The 14,104-nt window shown below is 41.7% G+C and overlaps 1 protein-coding gene across 4 annotated transcripts in view; it reads left to right on the forward strand.

Moving 5' to 3' along the window:
- Window positions 1-14,104, forward strand: part of mecom (MDS1 and EVI1 complex locus) — a 753,387-nt gene that overhangs the window by 287,364 nt on the left and 451,919 nt on the right. The window lies entirely within an intron of this gene.

The raw sequence follows: 14,104 nt of genomic DNA on the forward strand, positions 1-14,104 counted from the left end.
CAGAGATACCCATATTATCTACCTCCGATCCGGTGATACTGGAACCAGATGAACCCGACACTGACATTCAAGCCAAATCGACCTTGCCAAAAGAACCTACTACACCACCGAAAACTACTACACCACTGAGGCGTTATCCGGACCAAGTCAGGAAGCCTCCAGAGAGACTGAATCTGTGAACTGTTTTTACATGAAGTTGTGTATATATGTTATGATGTTATGTTTAATGGGAATATATACTGTTAACCTAAAAAGGGAGGATTGTAGTGTATGTAACCGTTCCACCTTTAAGAGAACTATTTTAAGGGTTGCACTACTTTATCTTGGCTGCTGTATACTGTAATACCGGTGGTGACCACACCGGTATATAAGTGCTGTGTAATGATTTATTGGGCAGTTCCGCCCTGACCTTCAACCAGTAAAGACCTGTTAAATTTTACTCTTGTGGTCTGTGTAGTAATTCTCAATATAACACACAGACTTAACAGTTCTGGGTTCAAAGTCCCACTCCTCTAGAGATTAGAGCACAGAAATCCACTCAATTAACAACAGATTATCTGGTCATTATCACATTGCTGTTTGTAGGAGCTTGCTGTTCACAAATTGGCTGCCGCATTTCCTACATCACAACAGTGACTACACGCCAATAAAAGTACTTCATTGGCTGTAAAAAGCACTTTCCGGTGGTCATGAAAGGTGCTATATAAATGCAAGTCTTTCTTTCTATATTTGTGCCAATATCACAGTGTATGAGGGAAAATTATTTCTTACAAGGAGGCTGCTCCATGGAGCCACGAGCAGTACTCTGATTTGACTGTAGGAAAAGTACAAGGTCAGTCCAGTGACAAAAAGCTTTTATCATATGTATTAAGACTGGTGAAGTAAAATGATTCCTTAAGTAGGACAATAAGCTCTGCTGTGCCCAGGCGTAATGATATAAAGGTCAGGCCTGTTTGTATCTGTATCATCTGCATACCTTTGAATAATAAACCTGCATAACTTTTGTTTCTGCGAATGCAACTAATCAACTTAATTTCCAAATCTTATCTAGCATGGAAAACCTGAGAGTAATGAACTGTAGCTCCCCACTAAAATAATTCCAGCATGATTTATGTGAGAGATCACATCAGCTACCATTTTGGACTGATGCCCACTGTGAATATTTTGGTTGCATAACATGGGAGGTGTTTTAGGCCATGTTTTATGTTGGAAAATATTCCGCGGAATGTTATTGTGGTTTTCTCCCCCACTGTGTGGGGTGAGTCTTCAGTCTTCCTTTATCAGATTTACCTACAGACATCGTTGCATTAAGGTGAATAATTCAGCACATTTAATTGCACCCAGAGCTCTGAATTGAAGGCTCTTTGAGGTGTCAAAGGTCGTCATCCTTTATTGTACTTTCAGCTGTGCATGTGTTACAGGAAGCAATGGGATCGCCCCCATTGGCAGAAGCCATTATCTGCTTCTGGAAGCACAGTGCGATATCTGTGTGATAGAAAAACAAACACTTCCTTTAACGCAGAATGTGACTTCCCCACTGTCTGCCTGAACCTCCTTTGTCATCTGTTGTTTTTCTCTTAAGCTGCTGTTGTCTGGAGGGGAGAAAGAGGTTTTCCTCAGGATGTTAATTTCAAGGCTGACTAGTTTCTAGTCACAGGGCCTTGCTGGAGGTATCATTCATGGCATGCCTAACAGCAGCAGGGGACCATTTATCTCACCTGCAGGCTATAAGGCTCTAGCAATAGGACTGGGGGCTTTAGGAATCCTAAAACTGCACCTGTGCCTCTCGGCATCTTTCTTTTCATGTCTTCTATTCATTTATTTTGGGGGGCAGAGCCTGGAATATTATAAATGCTTCATAAGCTTCACTTTCGAACCAGAGATCTTCAAAGAAAGTTACAATAACTCCAATGTCATTTTAATAGTCCTGTTTAATTGTAATTCCAGATTTCTAGTTACAGAGCAATATTATTTCACTATTGTATTAACAAGAAGAATGGAAATGGGGGAGGGGTGGTACAAGTCAGAAGAGTTTTCAAGTAAATGAATATATATTTAAATATGTAAATGATATCCATATTTCACGGAGCACTAAAACAGCAGAGTATATGCTTAGTGTGTCCCCCTTAAATCTATTGGTGACCTTTAGTTTAAATTACAAATTATGCTCCAGGCTGAGCTTTGTCTGCTAGGTACTAATGAAAATCTACTTACTCTCATTGATAAATATACAACATTTAAAAATGTTCACTGATGCAATAAGGTTATTAAAATATTATCACTGGATCTAAATAGTATCGAAGATTAATACACTCATTCTCATTATAACAGTGTCCCTGGGAGCATGTGCATTACATTCCACCCTCATTATAACATGGTTTGTGTGAGTGTGTGTATGTATAATACACTGTTCTTCACTGTAACACAATCTTCATGGTTTGATATAATGGAATGTGTGTTATTACATAGAATTTACAGCACAGAAACAGGCCATTCGGCCCAACTGGTCTGTACCGCTTATAGTGAATGTTCCATTGCACAGTGTACGACTTAAAATTAAAAAACCTGGGAGCCAATGTCTTATTCAAGAAGAGCATATGCACTATAGCTAAGAGCCTTTATTGAAGGCCCATTGTCCAAGTAAGGTGGAGTTATAACTGAGCCTTATGTTTAGGGAGAGGTGTAAGAATGCAGTGTTATACAGAAATATAATTGTAATGGGATGATATGGTGGCACAGCAGGTTAGCACATAATTCATTCACTTTTGGGATCTGAGTTTGAATCTAATAAGTTAAAAGGTCCAACTCAGCTCATGGTGGATTTATGCACAGAAGTGGTCATAGCTTGGAATAAATTGGCACTGCATTTGCAGTCTCACTCAGGAAACCCATAAGGATGACTTGTGCAGGAAATGGAAACATTAACACTGCTGCAGTAGTGGTGGTTGGAGAGGAAGGAGAAGGATAAAAGGAGATGCTATCTGAGAATTGGGTTAAGGCGCATTGTCGGAACATGGTAGCACCTCATCTATGTTACAACTCACCTTCTGGTGGGAATGTTTACTGCTGACACAGGCTGCCAAAAAGTGGAAAAATGTTTCACAGCTCAGGACAGTCATTCCTCATCTGATGACCACAAGTATCCATCCAAAACTATAGATATAATAAACATGATAATAGTAGATGCGATGGTGGTGTAGTAATTCGGGCATCTGAGTGCTTAAGGTTCAAGTTGTGATTGTTGAGTTGCCATCACTGGAATGTATGAGATTTGATTAAGTGTGTTTTGTGAATGCCCGTTATTTAATACTTCTTGGACGTGCTTAAGGATGTCTAAAAAACGTCTGTGTCTCAATTGTAGTAAATCTACCTTGGTGCATTGACATTAATTATTTCTCACTGGGCTGCTGGGCAGAGTACCATGCAGTAGGGAGATATTTCTTCATGGGGTGGGGGGTGAAACATGGGACGAAGCACAACATAGTAACAAGATCAAAAGAGGAACAGCTTTAATCAAAAGAGGAACATAGTAACAAGTAAATGAATTCAGGCTATTAATTCTCACCTCTGTAGAAACTCCCAACCCCTGCACTGTTAGTATTCGCACAGCCTATGAAACAAGAGATTGGTGCCAGGCCATTAAATGTATATAGGAGATGCAAATCTCCGGCTATGGTTTGTCGGAAATGAGACCACCACTAGCACATAACTAGACCGGAACAGACTGTGTAAGGATCCTGTTCGGCGAGAAGAAGAATGATGAAAACTGAATTCAGAGGTGAGGGGACAGGGGGACTGTAGCATAAACATGGCCTATGAGCTCATGTGATCTGCATGGTGGAATGTTACTTCAAGTTTAATTAGTGTAAAGCTCACAGAGTTCTTACGATAAATTGTGGATTTTGTTTGGGGGGTGGGGGTGGGGGTGGGGTTTAACTTTAGTCTCTAAATGTCAATGGCTGTGAAGGATCTCAGTGGTTTCAGGATTACAAGTGTTAGCAGCAAGGCGTGGCTGCTGTGTGGAGCTTGCTTACATCTCATAAATTATGGCTCTAATGAAGTGGCCCATTTATCCTCAGTTGATGATGAATTACTTGCCCTAAGAGGAACCATGGAATAGGCAAGTAGATCATTTTCATATTTGGTGAGAGCAATATTAAGCATCTAGACCTTTGTGATTGCTTTAATAAATGAATGATCTGAGGTGAGGGGCTCAGGAGTCAGTGTAAAAAATAACCCCGGCTTTCCCGCACATTTGTCAACGTTTACGTACCAGAGTGCATCTTGGGTAAATGAGCAGTTAATGAGGACCTGTGTTATGGTTGAGATATTTTGGAGAGATTTATCATACAAAATGTCTGGTTCATTCAGGACCTTAAGGCTTATGACTCAAAGGTAGAACTCTGAGCAAGTGTGATTAATGTTTAGTAAGCGACCAGCCTCAATCAATAAACAGTCCTTCATAAAACAGGTGAAAGCAATATCTTATATGGAATGTTTAATAATACAAAGTAAGGAAGAACTCCAAGATATGAAGCAGATTACAAATGATAAAAAATAAATTAGCAAACTGTCCAAATCCAATACACTATGTTATATAAGAAGTTGGCAAAACATTACACCTTTTGAGAGAGTATATTCGATTCTATGCTTATGATCTTGCTCTGGCATTTGTGTGCCATTCATGAATTAAATAAATGACAAAACAAAGGGAATTCCACACAAATGTTTAAAAAAAAATTAAAATAACAGCAAAATTAAGAATCACTAGTTGAACACAATTTCTCCTTTCTCATAAAAGCAGTCTCTTAGTAAAAAAGATCAATATTTATTGTTCCATAAAAATATATTTTATATGCATGTAAATTAGAGATATAAAATAAACAGGTTATTTCACAGATGTAACGGAGAAGGAAAGAGCAGAAATAATTGCTTGAAGGGCAATTTCACAGTGCATTGAAATGCTAGATAATATATTTAAGGGAATTCTCCCAGCACAGTTCCTGAGGTGGACTATTTCGGTAAAAAACATATGTTTCCATTTTCTCCCTCCGCCTCCACTCAGGTCCCCAGACTCCGCTGGGGTCACAGAAACATTAAGGCTTTTGTCACCGTGATTAATAGTGCTTTAGATCATCCCTAATTCACTCACTAATGACTGAGGGTCTTTCTGCTCTCCAAGTAATCGGGTGATGTATGAGCTGATAGTACACCTTGTGGCAGAGGTGAAAATCATTTCAACGATGCAAATATTGTCACGGGAACAAATGTTTTCGCTGTTAATAAAAATTAATGAATATTTCTCAGGAGTCGAGTGAGTGAGGCAGTAACTGAGAATGGAGCAGAGACAGGCCCTTTAGTGCTTGGTGGCATTTACAGGTTCACCTTCTATGCTTCTCCTACAGGCATATATTGCAGTATCTTTAAAAATGTGCCTTATTGAAAGCGGCAATGTCAAGACACAAGTAATTATTTTGCAATGGCACTTTTTAAATAAAAAAGTGAAATAGGAATCCTTTTCTACGAAGGGGCAAAGCTTTGGAATTGCTTTAAAAATTCAAAGACAAACCTTCCAGGTTTGGAGCCGATGATTTGGTCAATCCTGGTACGCTGGTGTCAGTCTGACTTCTCAATTTTTAGAAATAATCGGTTTTACCTCATCAAACTGCTTTCAAATCATTGTTAATCCGCTTTATGAGGCACAACTTTTGCAGTAAAATTATTTAATTTTTCACCATTTAAAAAAAAAATATATAAACTGTGTTTGGAAAATGGAAAGTTACATCATGAAACTTCTCACCCAGAAACAAAATTATTTGAATAGCCAGTGAGATCTGGGATGTTTTCAGTGAATTCCTGTGAACAAACAACATTTCTGATGCTTCTTTGGAAAGTCCTTCCAAAAACAATTGAGTCTGGGTACACCTGTCACTCATGAAAACATTGGAAAGTCCAGAGCAGGAAAAGACCATTCAGCCTGTCAAGCCTGCTCTGTCCAGATGCTATGCATGATTATTCTCCAAGGGAGTTCCTCCCACCAGCACCACCACCATCATCATGGCACCAGCCATGGAGTGGCTTTCCCTGAATAGGCGTAGGATTCTCACAGAAAAAGGCCTGCCGATAATGCAGCTCTATGGAACCATTCATGTGGAAATCTCCCAATTTCCCATATAGCCAGTCAGAAACACCTATTGATTCCCTACGGTAGATAACACTGAAGGGTACATTGTACAAATTTACTGGTGCTGTGCCGGGAGCTCACATCAGGAGTTTGTGCAGGGAGATAAAAGGGCCCTGCAAGAAGATCTTCTGCCCACTGTGGATGGAAAATTCTGCTGACCTCCGAACTTGAATGCCTGATTCGTGTTCCTGATGGACGAACAACCTGTAAGGCCTCCTGACCTCTATACCCAAATTCCCAATATACATTCATGGTAGTGAAGCTCTGTGCTAAGAATGCAAATTTGAAAAATTACCCTCGAGTTCCTTCCTCTTCTTACCCTGAAAAGAATAAACAATAATCTATCTCTGTAATCCTCAATCCCCCTTCTTAACAGATATCAATAAACTCCCTTTAAAAGGTTCAATTGACCCCAAACCAACTATCTTCTCTGGGAATCTGATCCAAGCAGATATAAAACTCTGGGGATAGTTTTTTCTAGTCTCTAGCCTTGCTAGCAGCTTATAAACGTTCTGCTTGTGTCTTCTGCCTAACTTAATCTTCAACATCAAAATTCCTTCTGTCCAGTTCATTGCGTTATGTAAGCTACAGCTATTGGCAGACGTTTATCTACATATACTGGTTTGTACCAGTAAGATTAATACCAAAACCAAACAAACCAAAAAATAAACAGAGCTTAAAAGAACCATAAATGTAGCTATTTCACCAGCTCACAGATTCTGTTCTCATATGAAAGGAGACTCTCAAAAACAATGAGTTTGTCTGCTCTTTATTTTTACTTATCCATTTTGTGTGTTTGGAAGTGTACTCCTCTCAATGGACCTCATTCCCGTGAATTTTCCTGCATTTATGGGTGCCTATGCTTAACAGGGGTCTATCACACAATATTCTGCAATGCTGTATAACTGCTAAAGGCAAAACCAGATATTGAGGATACTGCTCTCTCCATTGGCGGCTGTTTATATTTCTAACTTCCTTGGTTTCTCCATTTTGGATATTCCAAGGCTGGTGGTGTGGAATGGGTTGACCTCAGACTGCTCCCTCATTTGTGAAGTTAGGATTTGTCCGGCAGTGAAAGAGTGGTGCTGAAAACAGACCTTTCTTTGCAAACCGCCAGGCCCATGAAACCCATAGGAACAGGAGTAGGTCATTCAGCCCCTCGGGCCTGTTCTGACATTCAATTAGATCATGGCTGATCCAATGGAGTATAAAATATGGGGTCGGTTATGCATCATAGTGATTGTAGAAGCACTACACTTTGACTTTGCACACATAATGCATAAATTCAGTCCCCACCGGCTGCGTTGGTGCGAACCCGATTTGCCCGCTATATGCATTGGATGGTTTCAAGGGAAACACTACGGTGTCTGGCAATGAGGAGCATCCTTGGAGAGAAGGAAGCCACAGCTGTTCTGGGAGTGTAGGGGTAATTGAACAAATTCACAATGATTTCAGATCCAGGAGAAGGGAAAGAGACCCGAGAAACTGAAAACTATCAAACAATAACTGGACAAGCTCATCAAAGAATATCATTATTAATTAATCACAGTCAACGCTTCATCGATTTGTATATTCAAGCTTATTTATTGAAGCAGTCAACTATTGAGTAAACACTTGTTTCTATCTGAAATACACGGAGCGCTTAACTCGCTGTAAGTGGCAACTTTGTAATTGACTATATTGGACATGGAAAACGGTTGGCACTTTTTTCGGTCGATTTAACAATTGCCCGATTTAACCTGTGTATCTTAAGTGGTGAGGACTGTAGTGTGGTGACCTTACCTCCCCTGATTTTGCAAGGTCAATTCATTTAAATTATTAGAATACATTCCTCACAGATACTGGCTCAGACCTTTAATAAAGGGACCTGAAGCAATTTAAAGGGATGTACCCACCCAAAGGTGAGTGCTGCTTTCTAATATCCCTGGCATGCATTCTTTCATCCGGTACTGCCTAAACCATGAAATTCTGTATCTGAGACACTTTAAAAACAAACTTACCATAATGAAGCAGCTTGGAAAGACCCTGTGGCTTAGAAGTTAAGGGTGACTGTGGCATTAACAGCCATTGGCAGAACAGAGCGTGTGGTGGAAGTAGATGTTAGCTCCACTTGCATGCAGCATGTGTCATAATTCTGTGGCAGTTTCCTTTTGAAATACAAAGCCTTTGCTGGCATTGCTCCTGGGTCAAGTGCAGGTTGGCGTGCCTCCCATTGTATACTCTGGTGTGGGGGTACTGGTGGGTGGATGCCACATGTTCGCACTTCAGAGATAGAGGAGAATTCTCAATGGGTATATTCTGCCCTTATTAAAAGGCGAGGGTTAATGGCAGCCCCTCATCAAAGAGCACAGGCAGAGTTGAAAGAAGGTAGCAATAGCAAAAAACAAAAATGACACATTAACAAGGTATTAATAGCACCTGTAATGTATATGCTGGCCTCTTGAAACTCATTTCTGACTGGTATTTGGAGCACTGAATCAAAGGTTAATGAAACGCCTGATCAGATGGCTCTGGTTGCACCTTTACAGCTGCAAATTCCAATGTGTGGAGGTTAGATCCCAGTCTCTCCAAAGGTTGAGCCACATGAACAGTATGTTCAGGATAAACATGTCGGCCTAGAGTTTCCGCATCGGGTCCAATCGCCGATCCGGGCGCAAGTTGTGCCCAAAATTGCGCTAGTTTCCAGAAGTGATTTTTCCCTCAAGTTTACACTCAAACTCATTTGCATATCGCCATACGTAAAATCTGCCGTGAACTAGTGCAATTGGGCTGCGTTTAGAATGTAATTTTGTTTCAAAAAAAATTCTGCTTTAAAAAATATTCCTTGATATACTTAAGAGTGGTAACGCGAGGTGCAGTTTGATTAATACATCTAAAAATGGGTTTATCACAAAAAATTAGCATTTTTAATCAGTGTCTAGTCCACCACCTGTTTGTAACCCAATTTTAAATAACTGAAAATGACTTTAAAAACTATACAGAACCATTTGCTGCTTATATTGGTGTACAGTAGGCAGTTTCTTGGCAAATTAAAGAAATTCAATAGCTTTTAAAACATGCCTATTAGTGTTCTAGTGCCTAAAAAAGCTTAATTTTAAGCGTCTTCTCGAAAACTCGCAAATAGCGGAAACTTGCCATGGTGATTAATTCGAGCTGGGGCGTGGTCAGTTTTGTTCACGGGGCCAGCTTCTAGTGCGATGTATTTTAAACTAACGCAGAATAATCGCGCAAACTCTCTTTGCGCTTAAAATTCTGCAGAAACTCGAGGCCCTCATATTTTACCAATGGCTGTGTTAATTGGTGCAAAGAAACAGTTTGGAATCCAACCAGGGTCCTACAATTTAGTGCCCCTGGATTAAAGAGGGGAAAATCAGCCAGAAAATTCGGCCGTAAGTTTTTTGTTAATTCGTTTTTATGGAATGTGGGCGTTGCTGGCAAGGCCAGCATTTATTGCCCATCCCTAATTGCCCTTGAGAAGGTGGTGGTGAGCCGCCTTCTTGAACCGCTGCAGTCCGTGTGGCGAAGGTACTCCCACTCGGAGGTCGAACTCCAATCCATCGTCAACACCTTCACCGAAGCGTATGAGAGCATGGGCCTTACACTAAACATCCATAAGACAAAGGTCCTCTACCAACCTGCCCCCGCCACACAGTACTTCCCCCCGATTGTCAAAATCCACGACAAGGCCTTGGACAACGTGGACCACTTTCCATACCTTGGGAGCCTACTGTCAACAAGGGCAGCTGTTGACGACAAAGTCCAACACCACCTTCAGTGTGCCAGTGCAGCCTTCGGTCGCCTGAGCAAGAGAGTGTTTGAAGACCAGGACCTCAAACCCGGCACTAAGCTCATGGTCTACAGGGCAGCGGTGATACCCGCCCTGCTGTATGCCTCAGAGACATGGACCATGTACAGCAGGCACCTCAAAGCACTGGAGAGGTACCACCAATGCTACCTCCGCAAGATCCTGCAAATCCATTGGCAGGATAGGCGCACCAATGCTGTGTTCTTGCTCAGGCCAACATCCCCAGCATTGAAGCTTTGACCACGCTCAATCAGCTCCGATGGACAGGTCACATTGTCCGCACGCCCGATACGAGACTCCCAAAACAAGCGCTCTACTCGGAGCTCCGGCACGGCAAGAGAGCCCCAGGTGGGCAGAGGAAACGTTTCAAGGACACCTTCAAAGCCTCCTTGAAAAAGTGTAACATCCCCACCGACACGTGGGAATCCCTGGCCCAAGACCGCACAAAGTGGAGGAGAAGCATCCGGGAAGGCGCCGAACACCTCGAGTCTCTTCGCCGGGAGCAAGCGGAAGCCAAGCGCAAGGAGCGCATGTCAACCCAAGCACCCCACCCACCCACCCCTTCAACCACCGTCTGCCCCACCTGTGACAGAGACTGTAGGTCCCGCATTGGACTCATCAGTCACCTGAGAACTCATTTTTAATGTGGAAGCAAGTCATCCTCAGTTCCGAGGGACTGCCTAAGAAGAAGACAGTGCTGTTAGGGAGGGAATTCCAGGATTTTGACCCAGCGATGATGAGGGAACGGCAAACTGCACATTTGTGGACCTTGGGTGAGGACAAGATGACACTTGACTGTAGCGGCCCTGTGTGAATAGCCTGCCGATACTTAAATAATTCTAGAGGGAGCCTGGTGCTCATCAACTGTACCAAAAGAAGTCAAATGCATTGAAGATGGGAAAGAATATCTGCATTTTGTTTTTTGCAGTATTGCTGGGCTGGGCCACATCTGTCTGCAATTGTTAAATGCTATAACCTCTCCTCACAATGCTGCTGGAATTCTGGCCTACTAAAGGCATGACCTCGGCATTAAGGCTTGTAGACGAGCCACTTAAAAATGAGCTCAGCGGTGCACTGTTACAAATAGCCTCCCATTGGCATTAACACCACAGATTCTTAAAATTGGTTCCAAGGGTTGGTAATTCTTCTGATTTCTCCTCTCCAACTGAGGAGAATCTTTTCCAACCATGCTAACAGTGGCTTGCTGTTACTAGAGTGGAGACCAGCAAGAAAAAGACTTTACATGTTGGACAATATTATTGCCAGATAAACCCCCACAGGAAAGTATGTAGCATACTTACGCCCGCTAGAAAATTCAGCCCAGGCTTCCTTAGTCCAAACCTCCATCTTCCTCCACCCTCCAAAAAAATGAAACTCCCCAAATAACTTGATCGCAAAGAAAAAAAACCAAATTCTAATTCATGTTTTATAGTGTACGTGATCTCAAACCACTTAAATCTAAACAACAGTGACATCAGTAAAAAGTGACATCAAAAAGATTAAACTCAAAATCGATAAGGTCCCACATAAAAGATTAGCATGGAAAATTGAGGCTCATGGGATAAAGGGGAAAGTTTTGGCGTGGATAGGGAACTGGCTGTCAGATAGAAAACAGAGAGTTGGAATAAACGGCTCATTTTCTGAATGGCAGGCAGTAACAAGTGGGGTACCACAGGGATCTGTCCTGGGCCCCCAGCTGTTCACAATTTACATTAATGACCTGGATCAGGGAGTCGGATGCAGCATTTCCAAATTTGCAGACGACACTAAACTAGGAGGGGGGGTGGGCTCAGAGGAAGAGACCAGGAAGCTCCAGAGCGATTTGGACAGACTGGGCGATTGGGCGGATAAATGGCAGATGCACTATAATGTGGACAAGTGCGAAGTTATCCACCTTGGGTGCAGGAACGGGAGGGCAAATTATTATTTAAATGGCAATAGATTGGGAGAGGGGGAAGTACAGAGAGACCTGGGTGTTCTTGTACACCAGTCACTGAAGGCGAGCATGCAGGTGCAACAGGCGGTCAAGAAGGCAAACGGTATGCTGGCCTTCATAGCAAAAGGGTTAGAATACAGGAACAGGGATACCTTGCTGCAGCTGTACAGGGCACTGGTGAGACCACACCTCGAGTACTGTGTACAGTTTTGGTCGCCTCATCTGAGGTAGGATGTTCTTGCCATGGAGGGGGTGCAGCGGCGATTCACCAGGCTGATACCAGGAATGGCGGGAATGACCTATGAGGAGAGACTATGTAGTTTAGGGATGTACACACTGGAGTTTAGAAGATTGAGAGGGGACCTCATAGAAGTGTATAAAATTCTGACAGGTCTAGACAGACTGGATGCAGAAGGAATGTTTCCCTTGGCGGGTGAGAACAGAACTAGAGGACATAATTTAAGGATAAGGGCTAAACCATTTAGGACAGAGATGAGGGGGAATTTCTTCACTCAGAGAGTGGTGAACCTGTGGAACTCATTGCCACAGAGGGCAGTGTACGCCAGCTCATTAAATATATTTAAGAGGGAATTAGATATATTTCTACGGGCAAAAGGGGTTAAGGGTTACGGAGAGAAGGCGGGGACGGGATACTGAATTAAAGGATCAGCCATGATCTCATCGAATGGCGGAGCAGGCACGAAGGGCCGAATGGCCTACTCCTGCTCCTATCTTCTATGTATCTATGTATCTATGTATGTTTGAAGTTAGTTCTGAAGATTTGCTGAATTCCAATTATGCCGTTGAACCCTTTAGTCTCTCATCTTTGTCCTCGGAATTTGTTGTATTTATTTTTCTCCATTGAAAAGTCACCTTCCATCAGTCCTTATCTACTAAAAGACATATTTCAGAAAAAATAAATAATGTTATTTGCATCTGAGTTATTTATGTTCCTCAAACCAGCCACTGAGAATTGCTCTACTTGAATCACTTTCAGTAAGAGGACTTGTTATCACATGATTGGTATTAGACATTTGTTATAAATCTTTCCGTCTGCTCTGTTCACTCAGTAACTAAAGAACCAAAGGGGAAAGAAAATCGATCGAGACCAGTAGCAAACAAATGGTCAATCTTGGACAATATGAAGCAAATAGAGTTGCAAGCCCTTGTAACTGGAAAATGGAGGGGTGTGATCTTTATTCAGTGTTGAAGAAGTACCAGAGAGAGAGAGAGATAGAAGGGGGCGGAAGAGACAGAGAGATGGAATAACTTGACTCCTGTTTTTTTTTCTCTCTCTCCAGAATAAAAATACAAACTCAAGTTTAATGTGATTTATGTGTAGCTGGTAACCAACTGGCAAATTGATTAACCAGAGATTGATTCTGTTCAATTTGGTCCCAAGGCCTTTTTGTTTTGGGGACATTTTTTGGTGGATTTAGCTTGTGTGTGTGAGAGGATTTTTTTTTATTTTGATATTCATTCCAGCAATAGCTTCTTTATGAGCCAAGCCTGGCCTGCTGTTTGACATAGTCATCCGATTTGGGCCAAAACATATGGCTCATTTCCCTTGTAATGCAGCACTACAGTTACAGAGGCTGAGAATTATTTGGTTCCTCACTGTGTTTACACAAGAACTCTTTCTGGAAAGAGGTGATTATTGAATATTATTTCAAAATTAGTTACAATTTCTTCATTAAAGAAACCCAACTTTGAAGTTATAAAACTAAAAATCTTCAGGAAGTAATTTCAAATTAACCCTTTCCTACCAGACAACAAAAATAGCTATGTAACTCCATTGGAAAAAAGATACATTTCATTCAATTTAATTAATCTATTCAGTTTAACCGAGTTATTTTGCAGCCCAGTGCTGATATTTTCCCACATATTTTTCTTGTTCTGGCTGATATCTCTCAATTGAGTAGACTAGAGTTTAGAAGAATGAAAAGTGATCTCATTGAAACGTATATAATTCTTAAGGGGCTTGACAGGGTAGATGCTGGGAGGATGTTTCCCCTGGCTGGGGAGTCTAGAACTAGGGGTCACAGTCTCAGAATAAGGGGTCGGCCATTTAGGACTGAGATGAGAAGAAATTTCTTCACTCAAAGGGCTGTGAATCTTTGGAATTCTCTACCCCAGAGGGCTGTGGTTGCTCAGTCATTGAGTATATTCACGGCACAGA

Source organism: Somniosus microcephalus, chromosome 6 (genome assembly GCF_052327205.1).
Source record: "Somniosus microcephalus isolate GS21.2 chromosome 6, FLI_Smic_1.0, whole genome shotgun sequence".
In the NCBI taxonomy this organism is placed as follows: domain Eukaryota; kingdom Metazoa; phylum Chordata; class Chondrichthyes; order Squaliformes; family Somniosidae; genus Somniosus; species Somniosus microcephalus.